Consider the following 12,320-nt stretch of genomic DNA (forward strand, 5'->3'; position numbering starts at 1 on the left):
TGTCTAAGGTCTTGACACGGTGTGAAGAAAAGAGCCTCGTTTTAAATTGGGAAAAGTGTCATTTCATGGTCAAAAGGGCATAGTACTAGGTCATATTGTATCTAGTGATGGCATCGAAGTAGATAAAGCCAAACTAGATAAGATAGCGACCTACCTAAAACCACGGACCGTCAGGTGAGATTAGAGCCTTTCTAGGCCATGCAGGGGTTTTATAGGCGTTTCATAAAAGATTTTTCAAAAATAGCTAGGCCTTTAACTAACCTGCTTTTGAAGGATGCAATCTTTGATTTTAATTTTAAGCGTAAACAGGCTTTTGAAACCTTAAAAGCCCAACTAACCCTCGCACCTATTATACAGCCTCTGATTGGTCTAAACCTTTCGAACTCATGTGTGATGCTAGTGACTATGCAGTTGGTGCTGTCTTGGGACAGAAACTAGATAATAAGTCCACAGTTATTTATTATGCTAGTAAAACATTAAACGATGCTCAACGGAATTATACAACTACTGAAAAAAGAATTCTTAGCTGTCATTTATGCTTTAGATAAGTTTCGTCCTTATTTGGTTGGTTCTAAAACTTTAGTTTACACGGACCATGTAGCCCTTAGGTACCTTCTTGCAAAGAAGGATGCTAAGCAGAGATTAATCCGATGGATTCTTCTCCTGCAAGAGTTCACATTAGAAATAAAGGACAAAAGAGGGGTCGAAAACGTAGTTGCCGACCACTTATCTAGATTTACAAATGACGATAGTAGTGATTCTGAGTCCATACCGGACTTTTTTCCTGATGAGCATCTGTATGCTATTTTTTCATCACCATGGTATGCGGACATCGTAAATTATTTAGCGGCTGATGTTATGCCTTATAATTGGTCAAGAAATGAACGTAAGAAGTTCTTGGCTAGAGTCAAGTTATACTACTGGGATGAGCCCTACCTTTTTAAGTATTGTGCGGATCAGATTATTCGTCGTTACATTCCCCAGTGGGAATATAATGAAGTTCTATCGTTCTGCCATGACAAAGAGTGTGGTGGCCACTTTAGTGGAATGAAAACAGCCGCTAAAGTTCTTCAATGTGGATTTTATTGGCCTACCCTTTTTAAGGATGCCCAAGTGCATTGCAAGACGTGTATTCGTTGCTAACAACTTGGGCGAATCACGAAGCGTAATATGATGCCATTAAATCCAATCTTTATAGTAGAAATTTTTGATGTTTGGGGTATTGATTTCATGGGCCCTTTCCCTATTTCCCACGGTTATATTTATATTCTAGTTCTTTGTGGACTACGTGTCTAAATGGATAGAGGCCCTAGCTTGCCGTAGCAATGACCATAAGACCGTTGTATTTTTTATTAAAGAATATATTTTTCTGTCGGTTTGGCATTCCTAAAGCCATCATTAGTGATGGTGGAACACATTTTTGCAATGAGTTGTTGCATCCCTAGTGAAAAAGTATGGAGTTACACACAAAGTAGCAACTCCTTATCATCCACAAACTAGCGCCCAAGTAGAAGTTTCTAATAGGAAATCAAAAAGATTTTAGAAACAACAAGAAACCCCGATAGGAAAGACGGTCAAGCTGCGTCTATCGGATGCCTTATGGGCGATAGAACTGCTTTCAAAACTCCTATAGGTATGTCTCCCTTTAGACTTGTATTTGGGAAACCATGTCATTTGCCCGTTGAATTAGAGCACCGTGCTCGTGGGCTATAAAAGCCTTAACTTCAATAATGATGAGGCGGTGTCAAACGCAAGTTACAATTAAATGAGCTTGAAGAAATCCGTAGCGATTCTTACGATCTCGCGAAGGATTATAAAGCTAACATGAAACATGTTCATGATAAGCATATCTTGCGCAAAGAGTTTGTGGTCGGACAAAAGGTTTTGCTTTACAACTCCCGTCTACATATTTTCCCAGGGAAACTAAAAACCCGTTGGTCTGGTCCTTTCCTGGTTACTGAAGTCACCCCTTACGGGGCAATTACCTTGGTAAATCCCAAGGACAACAGTACCTTTCAAGTTAACGGTCAACGATTAAAACATTTTCATGAACTTCTGTCCCCTGATATAGAGGAAGTCCTTTTACAGGACCCTATCTATGAGGAATGACCCTTGTCATTGGTGTACTTCCTTTCACTTCCATTTAATGGTAAGTGCACCATTAAGGTAACCGGGCCCTCCCTATGGAGTGTGTGGCTGTAAGTTGCGGATCCTAAGTCCACGGTTCACATATTTCATGTTTTCCACTCTTGTATGTTTTCTCGGATTTTTGAGTCATGTTTCTCTATGGTGTGAATTATGTCTTTATTTGCTTATTGTTTTTGTCAAAAAAAAAAAAAAAAAAAAAAAATATATATATATATATATATATATATATATAATAATAATAATAATAATTGTTTTCATTTTTAGATATAGATATATATCTAAACCCAGAGAACTAGCAATCCAACAAGTCTTGGGAATCTGACTTTAAACGACCCATGTTAAAACAAATTTTATGTTTAAAAATTTGTTTGGGGTGGGAAATCAGTCTTTCCATCCGGATTGCTCGAACTTTCTATTTGTGTTGCTTAGGTCCATTAGTATAGTTCATTGGGGTTGACATCATCTAATTTAGTGTTCATTCGTTCGCATAACTTACGTCATGCACGCACTTCGAGGCGTTTTCCACTATCTTATATGTCACCCACGGTCGGAATAGAGTAGTTTATGGATCATTGGATTGGAAATTCTCTCCTGATCATTTCCATATCTCATTCGCAAAAATCGGACCGATAACGAAGCGGGAAATTTAGTTTGAAGTTGCGCTAAAAATCGACGGAAGTCGAAAAATCGAATTGGGCTTAGGCCCAACTCGCGCGCACCTACAATGCGCCCGCGCCCATCCTCCAAAACATAATCGCGACTTCATCTTCTCAAACTGCCTTTCACTAATTTAAATTAAACACTAGCAACCAAAAATAAAAAAATAAATAAATAAATAAAAATAAAAATAGAATACATAAAAATAGAAAGACCACCCACGCCCTTTGTGAAACACCAACACAATCTCCAACCGTTTCCACCAAGAAAACACCCACCAATTCAAGTCTTCAAACCTGCCACCGTACCTACCATAACCACCACCGTCGTGTTTAGTTGGTTTTCATCAAACTTGCATCCACCACCATCTACAAACCCCAAATCAGTTCAAACTTCAATAAATATTTACGACGAAGAATGTTGTCGAGCACGCAGCGTTTGAGGCCGACCATTTCGCACCATTTTACGACGCCAATATGATTAAGAGGGATTGGAACAGACTGTGGTATTCGACAGAGGAGTTCTATCACTATGATTTGGTAGAACAGTTTTATAAGAAACGAGAATTGGAGGGAAATAGGATTTTCATTAGGATAGCAGGAACGAGGAGGGAAGTAACGAGACAGTTGTTGGCTGAGCTATTAGGAATCACGCCTGTAACCAACCTAGATACGACCATTCAGGAATCCCAGTATACTGGAGTTCCTGCTTTGATGAAAGATACGGTCATAGAGGGTGAATACAATACGATATCTCATTGCGTTCGCCAGACGACCCTGAGAACCAATCAACTGGCTGTAGCTCAGTGGATTGGTAGGAACGTCCTCGGGAAAGACAAAGTCAGCGACATCGGACTTCAGTGTCTGCACGTTCTCTGGATTTTGCAAACGAATGAGTGTAATTTCTGCATCCTCGGTTTAATTTTGAATGTGATTGGAGGAGTGGGAAAGAGCATGGCACCTCTTCCCGTATTGATTACTAAGATCATGCTCTCATTTAGAGCTGTCGCAAAATCTGCTCCTATTAAGATCAAATTGTATTCTAATGCAAGTATTTATAAGGAATGCATCCAAGAGACTTGGCCGTTGTCTGCAGAGGATGAAGTTGATTCGGATAATGAAGGGGAAGATATGACATGGTTGGTTGAGGATAATTTTGATAGTCATACTTCTAATTTAGAACGAATGATAATGTCGCAAACCGGTTTGCGATCGCGGTTATCGTGATCGTGAAGATATCCGACATAGACAAATTGTAATTGAAATAAGCAAACGAACTTTCAGATGAGAGTTGAAATGCTCGAAAAGGGGGGGAAGATATCTTGTCTAAATTGGAGATTATCCACCAGAATCACCAAGCCCAGTATGCAGTACTCAAGACTGAGATGGAAGCACAGCGCTTGTTCAGGATAGAGATGCTACGACGTATGCCACTCGTGGATGAGTCTGTCTCAGCTGAGTCTGAGAGGCATGAGCGTCGTCGCCGCAGGCCAGATGGCTCAAGCCATTCTTCACCACATAACCAGTCTCCATCTCAGGGACCATCTTCTTCACACGCCTAGGTGTTCACCATCAGTTGTGTCCTGTTATTTCATTGTTTTTTATTGTTTTGTTAGTGGAATTTTATTTCAGTAGTTAGATTTAAATATTAAGTTGTTTGTTTTAGATTGCTTGGATTTCATATTATTTTAATATAATTTATTTTGATCATCTTTCGTAAGGTTGTCTTGGAGTAAAAGTTGAAAATTAGGCCGATATCGGCATATCTATGATTTTTTTTTTTGTAGTGGTAGCATGATATGTAGGAGAGTTTAGAAGTTACTATTCTAAACCAAGTTTAAAAGATACCGGGTTGTTAGGAAATCAAAACTATGGTTAGTTTCGTTTTCGGGTTTTGACAGGTTTTCTATTTCGAAAATTGCCTTTAAAACAATTTGGCAACTTGCCGATTCATTTTGGAAACCAGAATCTATTTAAACTTCCATCATTCTACACTCACAACCCACACTACACCCCACAATCATCTCTCACCTTTCACTCCAAGCTTTTTCTTCTTGTTTTTCTTGTAAACTCGCCAGACGCTTACGAAGCCGCTCGCGTCAAGCAGAGCGCGACTTCGCCCTACAACACCTGTAGAATCGAAAAATCTCACGGCGCACTCCATCGCCTTCAAGCAGCGACCACCGCCCAAAAACTGTAATTCCAAAACCCACGAGCGACTTCGCTCTATCTGAAGGCCAGCGCCTCCTCCCGTAAGCAATGTGAAATTCCGATTTTTCTCGAGGTTTCTTCCGTGTTTTCGTTTTAGCTGTTTTCTGAGAGTAGTTTTAAGATGACACCTCCTATAGTGATTCTGAACAGTCATTTGAAGACTTGATGGGAACCCATACCTATGGAGCATCGTTTCTTGGCCGGATCGTGTAGTTAGGATGGTGTCATCTTCGTGAGTGATGACGATTCTTTTTCACCTAAGCTAACTGAATTCTTCTATAATAATACTTTTTTTGTACCCAAGAAGGAGAACAAAATTTTCCCTTGCTATTGATGGCACGACTATGGAATTCAGTAAGCACTTGATAGCTTTGGTTTCGGATTGCCATTACCGACCCTATGCACACGTGGGGATATATGACGGATAACTCATACCTATATGAATATGCCTATTTCCATGAGTATTATGGGGAGGGGTGTTTCATTATCATGGACCAAGACCAATATAACATCGCCTCGAAAGTAGCCTATCGCTGAATGTAGGCACAACCATGTTGTTCATCATGATGAACATTCTAGGGGAACGGCAGTTTACTTCTGCCAATAATACCGCTGGTGACGTTTTCCTTGCTTTAGCTGAGGGACGTCGTCGGTATGACATTCCCCGAGTTTTAGTTGCTACTCTGAAGCAAGGCCATACCTTGAGGCATAAGTACCTTCTTATGCCTGTCTTGGTTTGCCACATTATGCGCGCTTGCCTACCCATATTCTGTACACAGTACACAGATTGGGAAAGGTCGAAACCATGAGACCCACCAATCGTGTGGTAAGATCATTCCGAGCCATGACTTGGCCGGGATGGCAGGTGCAACCACATTTGGTTGCCCCTTACACCCCATCAGACCAAGTAACACTAGAGAGGTTAGCACTAGTTGATGACACCACCCGGAAGGCGTGGCAAGTTGTTATGGCATGGCGGGGATGCGAAAAGAACCTCATATATAGAAGAGGAGGATGACGAGTAAATCTTTGGGGTGCAGGTAAGTTTTTAGTTAAGTTAGTGTCCGCTTATGTCCCAAGCAATTTCATTCTGTTAACCCCATAATGGGTGGAACTCTTATAGAGTTGCGTCAGTTTTTTTTTTTTTTTATATTACTATATTTGTATGTTTTAACCTTGTTTTGCAGATGTTCCTGAATTTCACGCGCTTCAATGGTATTTTTCCTACCCTCTTTATTTAAATGCTTTGAGGACAAAGCATGCTTCTTGTTTGGGGGGGGGCATAGAAACACGTGTAATTAAGACATCTGTTAGGATATAGATATGTATAATATGAACTTGTTTTCTAGTAAAAATTTCAAAAATTCAAAAATATAAATAAATAAGTTATGCTACACACTTAGGAATATTGGTATTGTTTTGTTTCTCTATGCTCTTAATAATCTAGAAGTCTCATATAGCTTTTGCATTAGAATAATTGTTAGAAACTTAGGTTAATATGTAGGTAATACTCTTTGCATCTATCTATAAACATATTACATGAGTATCTATGATTGTTAGCAATAAGTTTCTGAAATCTAGGCTAGAGTACTTATTCTACAAATCCTGTGAGAATATAGCCTAAAGTCTTATATGAGTGAAACATTTGAGAAATGACACAAGGGAGAAGTAAAATCCGGATAGAGAAATCACACGTCCACTTGCTTGATCACTAAACCATATCCTAAGCGAGAATTTAGGCCCTCTTTGGATCGATATAGCCGAAATTCAAACCTATGAATTATTTTCCGCTAGTAAGCCCCTCGAGCCTTTCTTTAGCCTTCCATAAACGCAAATCCTTTACCTGTTACAAAACAAAAACAAAATAAAAAAAAAAAAATCAACCTACCCAATTTAGAATAAGTCCGAGAATAGAATGAGTGAAGAAAAGAAGAAGAAAAAACCTCGTGTAAACAAAAATTAGTAGTTGCTTTTAAAAAAGAAAAGAAGTTTCCATCCAAGAAAGAAAAAAAAAAAAAGAAAAAAAATAAAAACTCCAAAAAATAGAATAAAGGGAGTCAAAAGCCAAAGAAAAAAAAGAAAAAATATGGCTAAGGATGGAAACAAAGTATAGAAGCAAAAGAAAATAACAAGATTTTTCTAAGTTACATAATATGAAGACTCTATTATCTCGGACTTGTCCTTTTGAATATCCATTTCCTTCCTTCTTAAACCATCTCCTAATCCCCCCGCAACACCTAATAAAGACCTCTAGCTCAGTTAGGAATATGGTTAGTGTGATAGTAAGTGGTAGATGTGTTTGATCGACTCCAACTTCCTTGTGTGTCATTGAGATTGTAAGGTAAAGTATGCCCACCTGCACAATGGAGTAGCTTAAACTTGAGTGGAAAAATCGAGTGGTTTTGTCTTGACATTTATGTGAGGACCTACTTAAGGGACGCTTATTCCGAAGTTTTCAGAAACGGACTGCTATTACATTTCATAGTATTACTCATTGTTATATTTTTATTTTAGATGATTGATTATTATGCATATATTAGCTTAGGGTTATGACGGGTTATTCTTATGTATTTGCTAGTGAGATGTATAGATAGTTGAGACATGAATGAGAAAACAATAGTTTTATTTCTTAGTCGTTGTAGTATAGATGAAGTTTGTGAGTACCTTCACTGGAAAACTCTCACGAGGCTATAACTCGTCCACTAGGGAATTCCTAGTGGTTTAAGGCCTTGTTGCATATGGTCAATGCAATCGCACTCAAAGGAACGCGAGTAGATAGAACTCCATTTTTGGTCACTTATGCTAATTTCTCATATTTGCTTGAGGACAAGCAAAATGCTGTTTGGGGGTGGTTGATAAGAGCCCAAAACTGTAGTTTTAACCCCTTAGCAGTCATACTTTTAGACCAATTATGTGAGTAATAAGTAAGAGTTAATACTGATCACGTGTTTTTATGTATTTCCAGGCTTCAAAGTCAATTATGTGCAGGAATGTGCCACTTTGATGAGATAAAGGAGCAATGGTTGGTTACTAAGGAGTTCGGTGATTAAAGGCCAAGATTCAAGAAGACAAAGCCTTTGTAAGCCTGGTCAAAAGATGAAAAGTCAAGGTCCCTTGTAAAAGTAAATGCACAAAACAATGAGAACTTCCGAAGACCATATCTTTCAGTTAGCCCTTGGAATTGGGCCTACCTTATGTCAAAACGACCGGCTCGGATAGAGCTTTCCAATGGACCAAGCCTTGACCCAATCAGAGGAGTATAAGTGGACGAAAAGTCTGTGGAAGCCAACTACAGCTGAAGAGGCCTTTTTGGACTAAAAGAATTGGGTTTTGGGCCTGATTCTCTGGCCCAAAACATGGCTCCAAACCCATGCACGATTTTTGGATCTGGATGTATAAAAACAAAAGCTTAGCTCTTTGTTAATGGTAGCTAGTTAGACCTAAATTAATATATAGAATTCTAGATCTAGTTTTATTAATTAATTAAGTTTTAGTTCCATTTCAATTCCTGTTTTAGATTAAATCTTTGAATCATTGTTCTTGATTGATTAGATAAATAAAATAGTTAGTTTGTCAATTTCAAATTTGGTCATTTTCCATTCTAGATCTAATTTCAATTCTTGTTCTTATTTCATTCCAGCCATTAAATTAGATTCATTATTGTTTAATTAAGTAAATCTCAATTTCTTACATTATGTTTAGTTTAGATTCAATGGGAAATGTTAGTTTGATGGCTCAAGGCTAAAACCTCCATTAGAGGGGTTGATGAAGCCTTGATGAAAACTTAGTGGTTAGTATAGAATTGGTTGTAGAATCTATTCCACTCTAGAAGGTCGTGTTTCGCCATGAGAATGGGTGGGCGACCTCACATGCTAGTTAGTACTTGGTAGAAATGCCATGAACACTAGGGATTAGACTCGAAATTCTTGCCGTGAAAACGTAAGAATCGAGATACGACAATCTATACTAGGTTATTAAGTTGGAATCGAGGTGGATTTAATTCCCCTCTATTTCTCTATCTAGATTCAAACAATCGTAATTCCGTAGCTTTCGTAGATTAACTTTAGTTTATATTTTATCTTGTTATTTATTATATTATTATATCTTGTTATTTAAATTAACGCGTCTTGTTAGCATAACATTTCGTAAAGCTCTCATTAGACTTAAGACTGATTTCTTAGACTTAGAAAACAATCCATGCTAGGGAACTAGGAGTGGAACGAACTTCCTACTCACTTAGTGCAGTGATCGATCGAGTAGAAGCTTTGATAATCGAGATTAAAAGATCAGTTTTAGTTTACTTACCTTTTGAATTAATCGTTCATTTCGTAGGTAAACTACTCATTTTACATTTATCAGTTACCTGATTAAGGAACATGCTAGCACGGAGAACCTCCCTCAACTCTCTCAGGTGACCTGCCTGTTGGAATATTCACACGTTATCCTAGCTTACCTGCTCAAGTTAGCAACATCTCAGGAAGACGTGCTTCAACTCCCTCCTTCCATAATCCTTAATCCTCCTGTCATAATTCGTTCTTTATGAGCCTTGAATTAAAATTTGTGTTTGTATGAGACTATGGTCTGGTAAACATAAGGAATTAGAACTTACATATCATCGTCAAAAATACAATAAACAATTATATAAATTATCCCCTAAACATAGTTCTTCCTCCATAAACCAACCTCATCAATTATCTCCGTTGCCATTATCTCCCATAGTTATGGCCCAGGAAAATCCCACAGTCGAGAAACCCCTTTCGGACTTCTATATTGCCTTACAGGAAGGACCTGCTTCCTGCATTAAACTCAATGAGATTGTAGGTGATTTTTGCATTCCCCCAAACGTTTTTTCGGTTTGTTACCTGTTTACCATGGTCTAGACCATGAAAAACCATACAATCATCTTCGTCGGATGCAGCAAGTAGCTACCACTTTCCACCATCCAACCGTTACCAATGAACAAGTCTTGCTTAGGTTGTTTCCCTTCACCTTAGTTGATAAAGCTTCAGTTTGGGTTGCGGGTGAAGCGCCGCAATCCCTTGACACATGGGCCAAACTTGTACAAGCATTCATGATAAAGTTCTATACTCAGAAGAAAACTACAGAGATGCTTCAGAAGATTCAATTCTTTCGCCAACATCCCTAGGAATCCTTTACGGAAGCATGGAGCAGATTTACTGATCTACTTCTTGAATGTCCCCATCATCAACTCGACACCGCTGTCTTAGTCTGGTCATTCTTTAATGGTCTCTCTGACCATCAAAAGGACACATTAGATATCATGAACGGCGATTGTTTCATTAACAAAGGCACTACTGAAGCATACACTTTTCTTGTGAAACAAGCTTCACGAAACACCCATTGGGGTAACACTAATTCTTCCAGATCTTCTAAAGACACTTGATAAAAGGTAAAATGATAGTTTTACCTACGAATAAGCTATGAGACTCAAACGCAAGTAAAACTAAAACTGATTTCTGCTTAATTATCAAAGTTTTCTACTCTCGATGCTAATGTAATATAGTTGGAATAGAAAGTTCGTTCCACTCCTAGTTCTTTAGAATTCATGTTAACTAAGATTATAAGTTCTATCAAAGTCAATGAGAGTACGGATTATATAATTATGCTAACAACGATGGGAAATAACGTAATCGAAATGTTCTAAATAATAAGATGGCAATTAAAATACTAAGGTTCGAATCTAGATAAATAATTAGGGGAATCTGATTCCACCTTAACTCGACTTAATTTCCTAATGAAGAATTGTCATAATCCGAATTGCAATGCTTCCGCATAACAATTGGGTGTTTCTAATCCCTAATTGTTCATGGTAATTTCTACCAACTAACAACTAGCCTGTGAAGCAATCAAACCCATTCTCATGGTGAACTAATTACTTTCTAGAATAGAATAGAATATTACGAACTATTCTATGCAAACAACAATCAAGTGTTCATCAAGGCTTTTTCAAACCCCTCTGGGTTTTAGCCTTGATTCATTAAACTATCATTTGTATATAAACAATAAAAAGACATGATAAAAGAATATAAATTTACTTACTTGATTAAAAATGAAAGTCTAATCATGCAAGATTGAATTAAATCTAGTAATGATTATTAACTAAATCTATGAATTGAAGCTAAAATGATTTAATGAAATGAAACTAGAATTATCAATCGCTAACTAACTTTATTGATCTAATGAATAATAACAATAAACTGATTCAAAACTGAATTCAAAACAAGGTCATAAAACTAATTAATAGAGTCTAAACTAGTTCTAAAAACAAGTTATTGGATAATGGCTAAGTAAAAAAACTCGATGCTTAAGAGCTAAGTCTTGTGTCTTCAAATGGAGGAGACCAGATCCACTTTTTCATACATGGGCTGAGGATCCATGTTTTGGGCCGAAAAATCGAGCCCAAAACAAAATTTCTTCATTCCACAGAGGGGTTTTCAGATGGATTTGACTTTAACAGCTTTTTCGTGCAATTCTGATCATTTGATTGGGTCAAATCTTAAACCATTAGAAAGGTCGTTGTGAGCTGGTCATTTTGACATAAGGTAGGCCCAATTCCGAGGTTTGGGTCCAAAGATACGGCTTACGGAAGTTCTGCTGACTTTTGTGCTCTATTTATGCCCGTGTTGAGTTTGACTTTTTAGCTTTGACCGGGTTTTAAATGAGCTTTTTCTCCTTGGATCTTGGCCTTTAATTTTAGAACTTCTTAACAACCAACCCTTGCTCCATTATCTTGTAAAAGGGGCGCATTTCTGTACATATCCGACTCCAATGCCTGAAATACATAAGAACATGATAACAGTACTAACTCTTACTTATTAATCACATAATTGGTCTAAAATTTATATTGTTAAGGGGTTAAAACTACAGTTTTGGGATCTTATCAAACCACCCCTAAACAACATTTTGCTTCTCCTCAAGCAAATATGAGAAATTAGCATAAGTGACCAAAAATGGAGTTCTAACTAATCTCGTTTCGCCGAGTGCGATTGCATTGACCATATGTAATAAGGCCTTAAACCACTAGGAATTCCCTAGTGGACGAGTTATAGCCTCGTAAGAGTTTTTCAGTGAAGGTACTCACAAACTTCATCGATACTACAACGACTAAGAAATAAAACTATTATTTCCTTATTTATTGTCTCAATTATCTATACATCTCACTAGCAATGAATACAAAATAATCAAGTCGAAACGTAAGTTAATATATGCATAATAATCAATCATCTATGAATAAAAATATATACAATGAGTAATACTATGAAATGCACTAACAGGTTCATTTCT

This window comes from Coptis chinensis, chromosome 1, assembly GCF_015680905.1.
Source record: "Coptis chinensis isolate HL-2020 chromosome 1, ASM1568090v1, whole genome shotgun sequence".
Classification (NCBI taxonomy): Eukaryota; Viridiplantae; Streptophyta; class Magnoliopsida; order Ranunculales; family Ranunculaceae; genus Coptis; species Coptis chinensis.